Raw genomic sequence first — 17799 nt, forward strand, 5'->3', positions numbered from 1 at the left:
CTTTGGAAATTTATATTCATTAAATAAAAGATTAAAAAAAAAAAAAAGATTAATGTAAGCCTGAAAGTATAAAACTGCTCAGAAGAAAATATAGGGGAAAGACTCCAAGATTGGTCTTGGTAATAATTTTTCTCATGTGGCTGCAAAATCACAGACAATAAATAGGATTCATCAAACTACAAAACTTCTGCACAGAAAATGGAACAATCAACAAAGTGAAAAACTCAGGTTTCAGATGGGTAAAAATGTTTGTAACCATGTAACTGATTAGGGGTTAATATTCAAAATGTACAGCAAAAACTCATCCTGCAACTCAATGGCCAGCACTGTGGCATAGTGGGTAAAGCCACTGCCTGTAGTGCCAGCATCCCATATGGGCAACAGTTTGAGTCTCTGCTGCTCCACTTCCAATCCAGCTCTCTGCTAATGGGCCTGGGAAACAGTGGAAGACGGCCCAAATCCTTGGGCCCCTGCACCCACATGGGAGATGCAAAAGAAGCTCCTGGCTCCTAGCTACAGATTGGCCCAGCTCTATATTTTGAATAGTTATTTTTCTAAAGATGATGTAGAAATTACTATCAAGTATATTATTTAATATATATTATATATTGACATATATTTATATATAAATATATATTTAATATATATTAGTATATATTAAAATTCAAGTCACAAGTATAGTAGGATTTCACCTAAACTGTTAGGAAAACTATTATCAAAAAGACAATAGATAACGGGGTGGGGGGCTGGCATTGTGGCATAAAGGATAAAGCTGTCACCTGCAGTGCCAGCATACCATAAGGGCACCAGTTCCACTCAAGGGTGCTCCACCTCTGATCCAGCTCTCTGCTATGGCCTGGAAAGCAGTAGAAGATGGTCCAAGTCCTTGGGCCCCTGCACCTGGGTGGGAAACCTGAAGAAGCTCCTGGTTCCTGGCTTTGGATCACTGCAGCTCTGGCTGTTTCAGCCATTTGGAAGATCTTGTCTCTCTCTCTCTCTCTCTCTCTCTCTCTGTCTGTCTCTGCAACTCTGCCTTTCAAAGAAATAAATAAATCTATTAAAAAGAAAAACAGAATAAGACATAGCTACCAGTTAGCTGTGAATTACAAAAAAGAGAGAGAGCAAGAAAGAGAGAGAGAGAACAGGGACAGGCATGTTGGTATAGAGGTTAACATGACAGCACCCTGCATCAGAGTTACTGAGTTCAAGTTCAGATCCTGACTCCAGTTCCTGATTTCAGCTTCCTGCTAATGTGTATCTGGAAGGCAGCAGGAGATGGCTCATGTAGTTGAGTCCCTTCCACCCACATTGGAGGCAAGGATTAAGTTTCTGGCTCCTGGATTCAGCCCTTTCCCAATTCCAGCTGCTTTTGCATTTGGTGAGTGAACAAGCAGAAGAGACTGCTCTCTTTACCTCCCTCCCTCTCCCACCCCTCCCTCCTTACCTCCTTCTCTTTTAAAAAGGGGGGGGGGAAGAGATAACAAATATTCACAAGGATGTGTATAAAAGGGAACATTTGTCCTCTATTAATGGTAACGTAAATTATATAGCTTTTATTAAAAACAATTTTGAGATTCCTCAAAAAAATTAAAAATAGGCCAACCAATTGTTCCAGCCATCCCATTTCTGGGTGTCCAAAGGAAATGTAAGCAGCATTCCAAAGAGTTATATAAACCCCCACATTCATTATTCACAATAGCCAAGATAAGGAAACAACCCAAGTGTCCATCAACAGATGAGTGGATAATAAAATGTGTGCACATGTGTGTGTGTGTGTATAATGGAGTATTATCTGTCAATAAAAAAAAGGAAACTGTAATTAATATTAAAATGGACAAACTTGGAGGACATTACACTAAATAAAATAAACCTAATACAGAAAAAAAAAATATTGTAAAATCTTACATGTCTGCCAGCGCCGCGGCTCACTAGGCTAATCCTCCACCTGCGGCGCTGGCGCACCGGGTTCTAGTCCCAGTCAGGGTGCTGAGTTCTGTCCCGGTTGCTCCTCTTCCAGCTCAGCTCTCTGCTGTGGCCCAGGAAGGTAGTGGAGGATGGCCCAGGTGCTTGGGCCCTGCACCCGCATGGGAGACCAGGAGGAAGCACCTGGCTCCTGGCTTTGGATCAGTGCAGTGCGCTAGCCACAGTGCACCGGCCACAGCAGACATTTGAGGGGTGAACCAACAGAAGGAAGACCTTTCTCGCTGTCTCTCTCTCTCTCACTGTCTAACTCTGCCTGTCAAAAAAAAAATCTTACGTGTCTTTTCTAAACATGTGAACTCACAGAGAGTAGAACAGTGGTTGTCAGGAGCAGGGTGATGGGAGGAATGGGTAGATGGTCAAAGGGTTTAAGCTTCAAGTGATAAGATAAATAAATTCTGGAAATCTACTGTGCCATAGTGAAAATACTGTGTTAAAATAAGTTTAAAAAATTCTGTATTGTATACTTGAAATTTGCTGAAAGCAAATCTTAAGTATTTCATCTCTCTCACACACACACACACACACACACACACACACAAAATGGGAACTATGTGAGGTGATGGCTATGTTAATTAACTTAATTATGGTGGTCATTTCACAATGTAGCAAATTGTCTACAAATAAAGTGAATGTGGCAAAATGCCAAAAATTGTTAAACTTTTAAGCTAAATCAACAAACTTTTTAAAAATTATTTATTTATTGGGAAGTCAGAGTAACAGAGAAGGAGAGCAGAGAGAGAGAGAGAGATCTTCCATCTGCTATTTCACTCCCCAGAGGGCGAGTTGGGGGACTAGCCCAGACCAAAGCCAGAAAGCAGGGGCATCTTCCAGGTCTCCCATGGTGGGTGTCAGCAGCCCAAACATTAAGTCCACCTTCTACAGCTTTTCTCAGACCATTAGCAGGGAGCTGGATCAGAAGTGGAGCAGCTAGGACACAAAGTGGTGCCCATATGCTATGGATGCTGGCATTGAAGGTGGCGGTTTGGTACTTGGGTCCCAGAAAAAACTGATTTTAAAACTTGTTTCATAGCCAGCGCAGTGGCTCACTAGGCTAATCCTCCGCCTTGCGGCGCCAGCACACCGGATTCTAGTCCCAGTCGGGGCACCGGATTCTGTCCCGGTTGCCCCTCTTCCAGGCCAGCTCTCTGCTGTGGCCAGGGAGTACAGTGGAGGATGGCCCAAGTGCTTGGGCCCTGCACCCCATGGGAGGCCAGGAGAAGCACCTGGCTCCTGCCTTCAGATCAGCGCGGTGCGCCGGCCGCAGTGCAGCTGTGGCGGCCATTGGAGGGTTAAGCAATGGCAAAAGGAAGACCTTTCTCTCTGTCTCTCTCACTGTCCACTCTGCCTGTCAAAAAAAATTTTTTTTCACCATAACCCTTAAATATATGTCACTTTTTAAAATGATTTATTTACTTATTTGAAAGGCAGAGTTATAGAGAGGCAGAGGCAGAGAGAGAGAGGGAGAAAAAAAAAGAGAGACAGAGAAGAGAAGTTTTTCCATCCAATGGTTCACTCTCCAAATGGTTGCAACAGCCGGAGCTGCAGTGATCCGAAGCCAGGATCCAGAAGCTTCTTCAGGGTCTCCCACATGGGTGCAGGGGCCCAAGCACCCGGGCCATCTTCTGCTGCTTTCCCAGGCCAGAGCAGAGAGCTGGATCAGAAGTGGAGCAGCCGGGGGACTCAAATCGGCGCCCAAATGGGATGCTGGCATTGCAGGCAGTGACTTTACCAGCTAAACCACAACGTCTGACTCTATGTCACTTTTATTTGTCAATTTAAGTTCAGTAAAGCTGAAAAGTAACACAGATAAGTTAATTAATTAAAAAGTGGTTCTGGCACATAGTGACAAATTGTTGGTTGCCTATATCTGAAAATGAGAAATATTAAGGCAATTATTATATTCTGTGAGCAATAACTGAGAGTACTTTTTACATGCTACAATTAAAAATGCTAATTCTCATTAATCACAGCAAATAACATAAAATAGAAAAGTCAAATTGTTTAAAAATGCAACAAAATATAGAATCATAGACAAAGCAATTTGGTATTATTATAAAACAAATATTGAGAAGTATATGCCTCTACAAACAAAAGATTTCATAAGCACCAATCAAAAATCATTTTCAGACAGGATAGAATTTATGATACTACTACTTCTCTAATTGTCTGTGATTTGATATTACCTGAATTCATGGGGGAAAAAAAAACCTTCCATAGGAAAATCTTTTGTTAGACAAGGTACAACCTCATGTGACCGAATTTAGTTAGAATGTCAGAAACACCATGGCTTGTAATTACAGTGAGCCTAAATCAAATAATAGCTTTTTAATCATTAAAATGATCATAGTAATTTGAAAGGTGAGCATAGCAAGAATGATGTTAACATAAAATTGTTGATATCAAAAACTGAAATTAATACCACATCATTTCCATCATTAATCAGGAAATAAATCTATCTTGCAAGAGGATTTTCTGAGAGCAGCTAATAACTGCTATCACACTTTCCTGAATCCATAAACCAAATATAGATAGAGGAGTGACTGATACCAGCAGCCTGAAAGTGACAGCTACCTCATGAATACCACTAGATCACATGACCTCTGTGGTACCAAGACTTGAAGGAAAATTATCCTATCATGAAATAATTCTGCAGTCAGCTTGATGAGTACGCAGCAGTGCAAAAGTGCAGATATCTGTGTCAACCTGATTTTCTGTCATTGTCTGCGTGTTTGAAGAGTGATTTGAAAATAGACACAAGTAAAATTAAAAAGAAATTTTGTAAAAGTATATACAGTCATGGGGAATATAATAAAATAAAACAGGCTTGATAAGTAGGAACAGAGTTAAACTGTGGCCTCTAAATCTTGATTCTTAATTGGTACTAGCTTGTCCCAAATCACTGTTAAGATTTTATCAGGAGCTATCAACTATTTCATGATGACAATGTCATTGCTTTAATCATTTTTTTAAGATTTATTTATTTATTTGAAAGACAGAGTTGCAGAGAGGCAGAGGCAGAGACAGAGAGAGAGAGAGAAACAGAGAGATATCTTCCATCTGCTGGCTCACTCCCAAATGGCCAAAATGGCCACAGTTGTGCTGATCCAAAGCCAGGAGCCTGGAGCTTCTTCTAGATCTCTACATGAGTGCAGAGGCCCAAGGACTTGGCTCATCTTCTACTGCTTTCCCAGGCCATAGCAGAGAGCTGGAAAAGACGTGAAGCAACCGGGGCAGGACTGGAACCTCTCCCCATATGGGATGCAGGCACTGCAGGCAGTAGCTTTACCTGCTATACCATAGTGTCAGCCCTGCTTTAGTCTTAGAAAACATAGATAAACAAGAAACTACTCCAGTAAGGTGCAGTTTTGGGATGTACCAAATCATTAAATCAAAATTATTTCATTCCCCATGATATTGATCACCCTTTTACTATTCCAAAAAATAAATTTAATTTTTTTCACCTCATCCAGTGTCTGTGAGAGATACCACAATACAAGAGATAGTATCAGCTATCACTTGCACCCTCCAACTTGGGAACTGCTATCAGGATTAAATGGCAGACAGACTAGCCAAGATATTGATGTGCTTATTCATGGACACAACAGATCTACCTCTAGGTTTTGAAGAGATAGAACAGTTACTTCAGTATTCAAAGATGCAAACATTCAGAAGCAGGAGTTTGGCCTCCTGGGTAAGCCACCAGTTGAAAACTATTCATTGTAGCAATAGTGTAATAATAAAAAACTGGAAACAAACCAAATGGTTATTAATTAATATTTCATATATTCATACACTGGAATGCTGTACAACCCAGCAAAATTCATAAGATAATTTCTCATACTATTTAGTCACACAAAATACAAATGCATGCATATATGTATATATGTGTCTAAATACAGATTTGTGAAATGATTCTAGTTTTTCTTTTTTCATAAATATAAGCCCTCTTTTACAGAATTTAAGAAGATTCATATTTTAAAACTTAATTAACTTTTTATTTATTCTGGGCCTGAAATTGATGAACTTGAATCAAAGAAGGGCTTAAAATACATTATATTTACAAAATAGCAAGGTTTTTTTCTGCTAGAATTCTGATCTAGAGTTGAGCAATGGGACCCAGCAAACCAAAGCTATAAAAAAACAGTTTTTGAGAGGAGTCTCATAGATCCCTCAATTGCTGCTGTCCAGAAGTAGCCAGTAAGTTTCAACTACAGAGTTAATAACAGATTGGATGAAAAGACAGATTGAGGTGATTAGCAATGAAGTATAGAAAAACAGTTTGGAGTAACTCCCCCAAGGAATCTTCAGAACTAATATAAAGGGGGAGAGGCATTGTGTTGCAGCAGGCTAAGCCACCAATTGCAATGCTTGCATCACATATCAGAATGCCAGTTCAAGTCCCAGCTCCTCCTCTTCCAATCCAGCTTCCTGCTAATGCATCCTGGGAGGCAACAAATGATAGTTCAAGTGGTTGGACCCCTGACATCCACAGGAAAACCTGAATTGAGTTCTGGCCTCAGGCTTCTTCCTGGCCCAGCACTGGCTGTTGTGGGCATTTGGGTAAAGAACCAGCAGATGGAAGATCTCTGTCTCTCTCTGTCTTTCTCCCTTTCTGTCATTCTGCCACTCATTCAAGTAGATGAGAAAAAACCTTAAAAGAATTTTAAAATGCCATTAAGGGATTAGAATTAACAAACTACATAAAATAGCAGTGAAGAACATGAGGTTATTGAGGGTAACACATATTATATACCCAAATCTAAGAAACTAATATTTTTGCTGAAATGTATCATACATTCAGTATGTACATTTACTCTGGTAATGCTTCTGTTATTAATATATTTTGTTAAAATATTGTTATTTGAACAATGCATCTTCCTCTTAAAACAAAGGAATCTTCATTCATGTTAACAAAGGCATATAAATTGAATTGAAGCAAATATCATTGCTGAGGAGTGGGGTGAAGGAGGTAAAATAATGGAGGATTTAAATTTTTATTTAATACACAACTGAATAATTAATTAGATAGTGATTGACTTCATAATCAATAATTATATTAATTGGACTAATTGATATAAATGGCTAAGTTAATCAGATGGTAACTGAGTTGGTCTCCATTTGATTAGAGGCTGTTGTAATTTGTATGTGGCTTTCTCCACCAGGATTCATGTGTTGCAAGCTTGGTCCTCAGTGGTAGTATTAAGATTGTGGCATTTTTAAAAGAGGGGCTAATAAGAGGTAGTTCGGTCACTGGTGGCACCACCCCTAGAAGGCAAGGACAGGGTAATTCAGAGGATCACATTTAGTTCCCATGAAAAAAGTCATGACTTTCTACATACCTTATTCAGGTTCCCAACTTTGAATTCTCTCTCATTTGCTCACCTCACACCCCTCCACATCCAACTTGAGCAACATAAGACTTGCAAAATTGTTAATGTAATTTATATGTGACTAGTAAATTCTGCTAGATGTACACCTGAGAGAATTGAAAATCTATGTTCATACAAAATGTACATGAATGTTCATAGCAGCATTATTCATATTAGCTAACAAATAGAAAGAACTCCAAAACCCATCAGCCCATGAATGGTTATATAAAATGTGATATAATGACAAGAGCCTAGGGTGATTACTGAGGCCATAAACAAGAGTGTCAATTTGTTAAGTCAACAACAGGAGTCACTGTGCACTTACTCCTCATGTAGGATCTCTGTCCTTAATGTGCTGTACATTGAGATTTAATGCTATAACTAGTACTCAAACAGTATTTTTCACTTTATGTTTCTGTGTGGGAGCAAACTGTTGAAATCTTTACTTAATGTATGCTAAACTGATCTTCTGTATATAAAGAGAATCGAAAATGAAGCCTCATGTGAATGGAAGGGGAGAGGGAGTGGGAAAGGGGAGGGTTGCGGGTGGGAGGGACGTTATGGGGGGGAAGCCATTGTAATCCATAAGCTGTACTTTGGAAATTTATATTCATTAAATAAAAGTTAAAAAAAAATGTGATATAATCATACAATTTGGCCACAAAGAGGAATGAGTTCTGATGCATCTTTCAATTTAGATGAATTTGAAAATATTATTTATGCTGCATAAAAAAGCCAGTCACAAAAACAATATTGCATGTTTCCCTTATATGGAATGTCCGTAATAAGAAAATCTGTAAAGACAGAAAGTAGATTACTAGTTGCCTTTGGTGGTAGGGGGTATTGGGAGGAGGGGAGTGACTGCTTATGGACATGGACTTCTTGAAGGTAGCTTGATGAAAATACTATAAAAGTAATAGTGGGCCGGCGCCGCAGCTCACTAGTCTAATCCTCCGCCTGCGGTGCCAGCACTCCAGGTTCTAGTCCCGGTTGGGGCGCTGGTTCTGTCCCGGTTGCTCTTCTTTCAGTCCAGCTCTCTGTTGTGGCCTGGGAAGGCAGTGGAGGATGGCCCAAGCGCTTGGGCCCTGCATGCGCATGGGAGACCAAGAGGAAGCACCTGGCTCCTGGCTTCGGATTGGTGCAGCGCGCTGGCCGTGGAAGCCATTTTGGGGGTGAATCAATGGAAGGAAGACCTTTCTCTGTCTCTCTCTCTCTCACTGTCTAACTCTGTCAAAAAAAAAAAAAAAAAGTAATAGTGGTGGGGCTAGCACTGTGGTGTAGTTGGTTAAATCTCCGCTTGTGGCACAAGAATCCCATATGGGCACTGGTTCGTGCCCTGGCTGCTCCTCTTTTGATCCAGCTCTCTGCTATGGCCTAAGAAAGCAGTAGAAGATGCCCCAAGTTCTTAGGCCCCTGCACCCAAGTGGGAGATCTGGAGGAAGCTCCTGGCTTTGGATGGACTCAGTTTCTGCCATTGTGGCCATCTGGGGAGTGAACTAATGGATGGAAGACTCTCTCGCTCTTCCTCTCTCTCTCTCTGTAACTACCTCTCAAATAAATAAATAAATAAATTTTTTTAAAAAAAGAGAGAGAGAAAGAGAGAGAGAGAAAAGAAGGAAGGAAGGGAGGAAGGAAGGAAGGAAGGAAGGAAGGAAGGAAGGAAGGAAGGAAGGAAGGAAGGAAGGAAAGTGGTGATGATAATAAGACTTTCTGTATATGTCACAAACCACTAATGTACATTTGAAATAAGTGAATCCTGTTTTATATAAACTATATCTCAATGAAACTATTATTAAAACTATTAATAATTGGAGCCAGCACTTTGGCTTAGCAGGTAAAGCTGCCACCTGCAGTGCCTGCATCCCATATGGGCGCTGGTTTGTCTTAGCAGCTCCACTTCCCATCCAGCTCTCTGCTATAGCCTGGGAGGGCAGTGCAAGATGGCACAAGTCCTTGGATTCCTGCACCAATGTGAGAGACATGGAAGAAGCTCTTGTCTCCTGGCTTCGGATCAGCACAGCTCTGACCATTACGGCAATTTGGGGAGTGGGCCAGCAGATGGAAAACCTCTCTCTCTCCAACTCTGCCTTTCAAGTAAATAAATAAAATATTTTTAAAAACTATTAATAATAAATAATTTTAATGTATTCACACTCTCGAATAAACCATAATACAAAATCCACTTTGATATTTTCCTGAAAATTTAGAAATAAAGAAAAAAGGTAAATATATTTCTGACCAGTTCATCTCAATTCATATTGATTGGGAAATGTTCATCTCTACCAATCCATAAATATTTTCATCAAGTCTTTATTTTTTTTTAACAGGCAGAGTGGACAGTGAGAAAGAGAGACAGAGAGAAAGGTCTTCCTTTGCCGTTGGTTCACCCTCCAATGACCACCGCAGCCGGTGCGCTCCGGCCGGCGCATCGCACTGATCCGAAGGCAGGAGCCAGGTGCTTCTCCTGGTCTCCCATGGGGTGCAGGACCCAAGCACTTGGGCCATCCTCCACTGCACTCCCTGGCCACAGCAGAGAGCTGGCCTGGAAGAAGGGCAACTGGGACAGAATCCGGCGCCCCGACCGGGACTAGAACCCGGTGTGCTGGCGCCGCTAGGTGGACGATTAGCCTATTGAGCCGCGGCGCCGGCCTAATCAAGTCTTTTTTTAAAGATTTATTTATTTACTTGAAAAAGTTACAGAGAGAAAGGAAGAGACAGAGAGAGAAAGAGAGGGAGGGGAGAGAGAGAAAGAGAGGGAGGAAGAGAGAGAGAGAGACAGAAAGAGACAGAGACAGAGAGATCTTTCATCTGCTGGTTCAATCCCCAAATGTCAGCAATGACCAGGGATGGGTGAAGCCGAAACCAGGAGCCAGGAACCAGGAGCTTCATCAAATCTCCCATGTGGGTGCAGGGGTCCAAACACCTGGACCATCTTCCACTACCTTCCTAGGCCATAAGCAGGGAGCTGAGTTGGAAGTGGAGCAGTCAGGATTCAAACTGGCACTCATAGAGGATGCTGGCATCACAGACTGCAGCTTTACCCACTAAACCACAATTCTGGATCCCATCAAATCTTTTGGTTTGGTTATTTTCTTATTAGATATTGAGATATTGTATTATTAATAGTTCTTGCTCTCTCTTCTCTTTGGAAACATGCTGGGAGCACCTATTGTTTTTTGTTTGTTTGTTTGTTTGACATGAAGAGTTTGGGAGACACCTTTGCATTTAGGCATCTCTGACATCATCCTTTTAGGTTTTCTCAAGGGTATCCAACATCAGAAAATCCAGTGCATGGTATGACAATCAAAGCACTTTGCTAAAGTCTTAAACCTATTTAAGTTGTTAGAAGAAATAATACATCTGTTGAGTGAAAGGGGATGTGAAAGCCAGGATATTTCTCATTTCATTGTGTTTATGGTTAGATTTCCCAGTTCCCACAGTGCCCATCTAGACCTTACAAATCAATTTTTCAGAATGACTCTATTTGCCATATGTCAAAAGACTTCTTGACCCACAGACTCTCAATTCCCAGATTACTCCAAATTCTACTTCAGAGAATAAGCCTTTGTCATATAAATTGCCATTTTAAAAATCACATCCATTTTGACACATTCATAGCCAAAATGCTATTCCCATCTGCTCATGTACTGAAAGAATGTCTTTGGCTGGTCAGAGGAATTAACAAAACAAAGATGGTGTGGGAAAAAAGACAGCATAGAGTTTACTTATATTATTTTTTCCTCTTAACAGAAAAAAATATAGCAAGTTTGGACATCCAGCTAACAATTACATATTTCACTCTTCAGCCTTATCACAACATAATGTTATGTGGGAATTTTGTAGCTTTCCATCAATCATAAACTACTAGGGTACAACTCAGTTGAGCACATGGAGCAATTATGGGGCTAATAAATCCTACAAAATTATTCTTACATACCAAGAAGACATATCCCCAATAAAAATGTGTGTATATATTTCATCAACAAAGAAGGTCTTTAAGGTTATTCCATCACTTAAGATTCTGAAGATGAGAATAAATTAATTTACAATTACTAGCTCATGCTTTAAAATAATACATCACAGTTTACCCAGTAATGTGGGAAATATCTCACTTTCATATAAAATAAGTCAGTCATTATGGTGTACTATATATTAAGCTGAATATTTAGAAGATAACGGTAAACATAAATCATTCTAATGATGTTACTGAAAAGGTAAATTTTTAAGCCAAATTTGTATAAATAAATAAATTCCCTGTTTGCAATTAACATGTAAAACCTGATTCCAAGGTACCACTCTGAAGTGTGTAGTTACTCTTTTTGATTTCATAACAACACAAATGCAGCTCAGAAGGTCACAATTTAATACTATATTAATAATCACTTCTCGGCCTTTTGGCTAAGATCAAGTGTAACACTATATTAATATCTTATTAATTTTCTTTTGTTCCTTTTTTTAAACTTTTACTTAGTAAATATAATTTCCAAAGTACAGCTTATGGATTACAATGGCTTCCCCCCCCCATTAACTTCCCTCCCACCCGCAACCCTCCCATCTCCCGCTCCCTCTCCCATTCCATTCACATCAAGATTCCTTTTCAATTATCTTTACATACAGAAGATTGATTTAGTATATATTAAGTAAAGATTTCAACAGTTTGCACCCACACAGAACATAAAGTGTAAAATACTGTTTCAGTACTAGTTATAGCATTAATTCACATTGGACAACACATTAAGGAGAGAGATCCCACATGAGGAGTAAGTACACAGTGACTCCTGTTGTTGACTTAACAATTTGACACTCTTGTTTATGACATCAGAAATCTCCCTAGGCTCTAGTCATGAGTTGCCAAGGCTATGGAAGCCTTTTGAGTTCTCCGATTCTTATCTTATTTAGACAAGGTCATAGTCAAAGTGGAAGTTCTCTCCTCCCTTCAGAGAAAGGTACCTCCTTCTCTGATGACCTGTTCTTTCCACTGGGATCTCACTCACAGAGATCTTTCATTTAGGTGTTTTGTTTTGTTTTGTTTTGTTTTGTTTTGTTTTTTTGCCAGAGTGTCTTGGCTTTCCATGCCTGAAATACTCTCATGGGCTTTTCAGCCAGATCCGAATGCCTTAAGGGCTGATTCTGAGGCCAGAGTGCTGTTTAGGACATCTGCCATTCTATGAGTCTGCTGTGTATCCTGCTTCCCATGTTGGATCGTTCTCTCCCTTTTTTATTCTATCAGATAGTATTTGCAGACACTAGTCTTGTTTGTGTGATCCCTTTGAATCTTAGACCTATCCGTGTGATTAATTGTGAACTGAAATTGATCACCTGGACTAGTGAGATGGCATTAGTACATGCAATCTTGATGAGATTGTATTGGAATCCCCTGGCACATTTCTAACTCCACCATTTGGGGCAAGTCCGATTGAGCATGTCCCAAATTGTACATCTCCTCCCTCTCTTATCTCTTATTCCCACTCTTATATTTAACAGGGATCACTTTTCAGTTAAATTTCAACACCAAAGAATAAATGTGTGTTAATTACAGAGCCCTCGTCCTGACTGTTGATGTACAATTTAATACTTTATTCCTTTTAGTACTTTTTTGTTCTAGCTAATACTATTGGTTGAACTCTGTAGTTTTCTTTTTTTAAAGATTTATTTATTTACTTGAAAGTCAGAGTTACACAGAGAGAGGCAAGAGAGAGGGGTCTTCCATTCACTGATTCACTCCCCAGTTGGTCACAATGGCTGGAACTGTGCTGATCCAAACCCAGGAGACAGGAGATCAGTCTCCCATGGGGGTGCAGGGGCCCAAAGACTTTGGCCATCTTGTACTGCTTTCCCAGGCCATAGCAGACAGCTGATGGGAAGTGGAGCAGCCAAGACTCAAACTAGCACCCATATGGGATGCCGGCACTGCAGGCAGCGGCTTTACCCACTATGCCACAGCACCGGCCCCTAATTCATTTTCACCATTTATATTGAACTCCTCAGTAACTGTGTGGCATTTATCTAATAAAATTATCAAATGAAATAAGAATTTTAAAATGGAGCAGGTTTATGATGGACTGTATTTCCCGGAATGGTCACTTTGCCTCCTATCCCACTTGCCTATTGCAATGCAAGCCTTACTGTTCCTACATCAAGGGATGAATACTTTCTTCTCTACTCTTGAAACTGGAGGGTCACAGTACAGTTTGGGCCAATAAAATGAAGCCAAAGGGAAATTCCACACAGAGATCTTATAAGTACCAGCAGCTTCCATATCCTGCCACCTGGAACATTCCATCTTAGGGCATTGTCTTAGAGCCCAGCCACCACACTATGCAAAGACCAAAGTCACACGGGGAAGCCAGGTGTCAGTAGCCCCAGCTGGGTTCCCAGAGCACAGGCAGCAGCATCTGCCAGCATATCTGTGAGCTCTCTGAACGGCCAGCCCAGCCAAGCCCTCAGAAACTTCAGCTCTGGCTTCTAGCTAAATGAAACCCACAAGACACTAAATAGGAACCACCCAGAACTCAGTCAAACCACAGAATTATGAGAGATAATTAAAAAACTGCTGTTTTCAGCCATATAAATTTGGGTTGTTACACAGCAATATATAACCATAACTGTAATGTAATGGTCTCTTTACTCATCATGGAATGCAACTCTTTTGGTGAAGTTGGTGATAAAATTACAGCAAGGTTTAGATAGGGGTGGGGAACGTTTTTCTGTCCAGAGCCATTTGGATATTTATAACATCATTCGTGTACCATACACAATTAGAAACTTAAAAATTAGCCTGCTATAGATTTACTGAATTTCAAGTCCTTCCTGTGATTGCCTTGACAGAGGAAATGATTCCATGGGCCTTCTACAGACTACTGACATTCTCCACTCCAGTACTAGAGAATAGGACATTCAATGTTTGTTGTTGTTCTTAAACCTGGATCCTATAAAGAAGTATTTAAGAATAATTTTATCATAAACTATAGGTAAGCTATCATGTAAAATTGAACAAAGAATTGTGTTTACTATTAATGTGCTTTAAATTTACTTCACTTTCTCCAAAACTCAGGAAGCTGAAATTAGGCTTATGCTTCAAGGTTTTTGCTCCAAGTAGCCCTCCAAGCCTCAGAAACCTGCTGGCACAGAAGGCATATGATCTCTGGTCTTCTCATGGGTATGTGTCACACACTTGAATGGAAGCAAGGACAAGAAACCTTAATGAATTCAAATCCCCTAGTCGTACATTCCCAGCAGCTATTGGAGCTGACCCCATGTGAGTAGGATCCTCTGCTCCCTATTGGCAATAGCTCTCTTGGAGAGCAGAGGTCTCCTTTGTGCCTCCTCTGCTTCTCCTACTGTGATTCCTTTTAGGAGATTTCACAGTTGCAACCACTCTGACTGCAACCAAAGCTGTTCCTTGATACCAAAGCTACAAATAGGTCCTACCGTACAAGTTCTAATTGGGTGCCCTTGAGCACTAGCTCTAACTGTGGTCACAATCAAATCACCTGGGGATTTTTTTTAATCCAGATTCTATGCATGTAGCTATAATCAATTCAAGGTGAATCTCTGGAAGTAAAACCCAGACATCAGTAGTTTTTAAAGCTCCCCAGGTGATTTTAATATGTACCCAGGGCTACTGTAGAACAACTGTAGTTCTATGAATAGCTCAACTACTCAATATTACACTTTCAGGAGTATCACTGAAAAGAATCTACCCAAAGATTTCTTGTGGGACCACCAATGAGCAACTGTGGAGCAGGCATATCTTTCTGTCCAGGATCAATTCACATCCAACTAGCATCCAACACTATAATGAGTTCTAGAAATGCAAAAGCTAGTTAGATTTGGCCCCTGGTCTTGAGTACCTTACCATCCAGTTGCAGGGAAGTAGGAAAGGCAAGAATGGAACAATCAGAAAATCATGTCATAGAGGAAGCAGACAGGAAAGCATGTTAATACAATGTGCCTCAAACATTCATAGAGTGCTACTGTTACAGGAGTCTGTAGTTCTAGTTGTTGGGGTTCACATCTTGTGACCCAAGAAGAATGAGAAGTACAAGCAAAATAGAGGATGAGCTGGAAGTAAGGTTTATTAAGGGAAAAGAGAGAGGAAAGTTTTATTGAAACAAAGGAAAACTCCCCCACCAGGAGGGGTTCCTGTACAGGAATCTATCAGGGGAAGTTGCCACAGGGTTTGAACTAGGGGAAGCTTGTACAGGGTTTTGTAAACATATCTGTTGGTCACTGATGCCCTTCTTACTCTGGGGAGTTGATATCTGGAGCTGGGCAGGTCCAGCTGTAATCTCATTCTGCTGTGCTTTCAGTTTCCCATCTTGGTTTTGAGTAGGGAGCATTTGTTTCCAGGTGTGTTCCTCTGTATATCAGGCTTCCATGTCGGACTTGAGCCTTTTGTCCCTAGCTACCTACCTCAGTCTTCAGCTAGCTGTCTCCCACCTCTATCAGTACTACAGGAGCACCTAAAAGAGACCCTTAGCAAGAGTTTGGGGAGGCTCAATCAGGCAGGGGGATGCGGTTAAGCAAAGACTTGAATGGACAGTAAGGCAGAAGACAGCTCTGCAAAGGTACACTGTCTGGATGCAGATCATGAACTGAATAGTGGAGGAAGTTGTCACTATATTTCCTTTATTGTTATTTTTATAAGAAAGTAATATGTGTTAATATTATAAAAATTAGAAATAAACAAATAAACAATAACCAAATATATGAAAAGAAGCTCAACCTGAAGAAAATGCAAAACCTGAACTTTGATGAGACACCACTTATCCATCAGATTGACGAATATTCCAACAGTAGGTAGGGATCAGTAAGGACTATTCTACACGGGCAGTAGGAATGTAAACAGGGATAAAAACTTCTCAGGGAACTTTGACAACATCTGGTAGAGTTGAAGAAATCTACAACTTCACAATTTTGAAATTCCATTCTTTAGGCATGGAATTCCTAGAAAGAGAAGCTCTGACAAAGAACACAAAGAAATGTGTGCAAGAATGCTTCTACCAGTCTGATTTTGAAAAGTGAAAAATGGAAACAACCTCAAAGGCTACCAAGGTGAGCACAGATGAGTAAATTGTAGTGTACTAACATCTTATATGTAAGTGAATTAAAGCACAGGTGTAACTATCAGCACAAATGCATTTAACAAACAAAATATTGAGGATAAATGAAATTTCAGAAAAAATAAACCAGTTATCAACAAACCAAAATTGTATCATATTCCCTTTGAAGGAATCAAATAGTCTGGTTATTATCTAAATTAAGGTGTAGTTATAAACATCAAGTTCAGTATCCTGTCACCAGAAGAGATAGAAACATGGATGGCCGTGGGAAGAAAGTTGCATGATCAGAGTGTTACAAAACAAACCTAAAACTTTTTAATGTTTTAGTTTTTAGTTTAATGGAGCATATAATAACATTTTTAAGGTTTATTTATTTATATGAAAGGCAGAGCTACAGAGAGACAGAGGCAGGGGGAGGCGAATGGTCTTCCATTTGCTGGTTCACTCCCCAGATGACCGCAAACACTGGAGCTGCAATGATCCGAAGCCAAGACCCAGGAGCTTCTTCTGGATCTTCCACATGGGTGTAGGGGCCCAAGGACTTTCCCAGGCCATAGCAGAGAGCTGGAGCAGAAGTGGAGCAGCCAAGACTGGAATCACTGTCCATATGGGATGCTGGCACTACAGGCTGCAGCTTTACCGACTACGCCACCACGCCAGCCCCTATAATTACATTCTAATGTTTTTTTTTTTTTTTTTTTTATTTTTTGAAAGGTAGTTACAGACAGTGAGAGAGAGAGAGAGAGAGAAAGGTCTTCCTTCCGTTGGTTCACTCTCCAAATGGCCACAACGGTCAGTGCTGCGCCGATCCGAAGCCAGGAGCCAGGTGCTTCCCCCTGGTTTCCCATGCAGGTGTAGTGACAAGCACTTGGGCCATCCTCCACTGCCTTCCCGGGCCACAGCAGAGAGCTGGACTGGAAGAGGAGCAACCGGGACAGAATCCAGTGCCCCAACCGGGACTAGAACCCAGAGTGCCGGTGCCGCAAGCGGAAGATTAGCCTGGTAAGCCGTGGTGCCGGCCTTAATTCTTTTTTTAAAGATTTATTATTTATTTGAAAGTCAGAGTTACAGATAGAGAGGTATAGACAAAGACATTTTCCATCTTTCCAACTGTTCGGGTTATCCTATGTTGCTTTCCCCAGTCATTAGCAGGGAGTTGGATCAGAGTGGAGCAGCAGGGACACAAGCCAGCACACACATAGGATCCCGGTTTTGCAGGTGGCGGCCTTACCTGCTCTGCCACAATGCCAGCCCATAAAGCAAGAGTACTAAAGAATCTCCTAACCAAACACAAAAAGTACTAACCCTAATGAAAATGCTCATCAAACTATACTATAGGAGCAGCACTGTGATTTAGAAGGCTAAGTCTCGGCCGGCGCCGC

This window comes from Oryctolagus cuniculus, chromosome 3, assembly GCF_964237555.1.
Source record: "Oryctolagus cuniculus chromosome 3, mOryCun1.1, whole genome shotgun sequence".
Lineage (NCBI taxonomy): Eukaryota > Metazoa > Chordata > Mammalia > Lagomorpha > Leporidae > Oryctolagus > Oryctolagus cuniculus.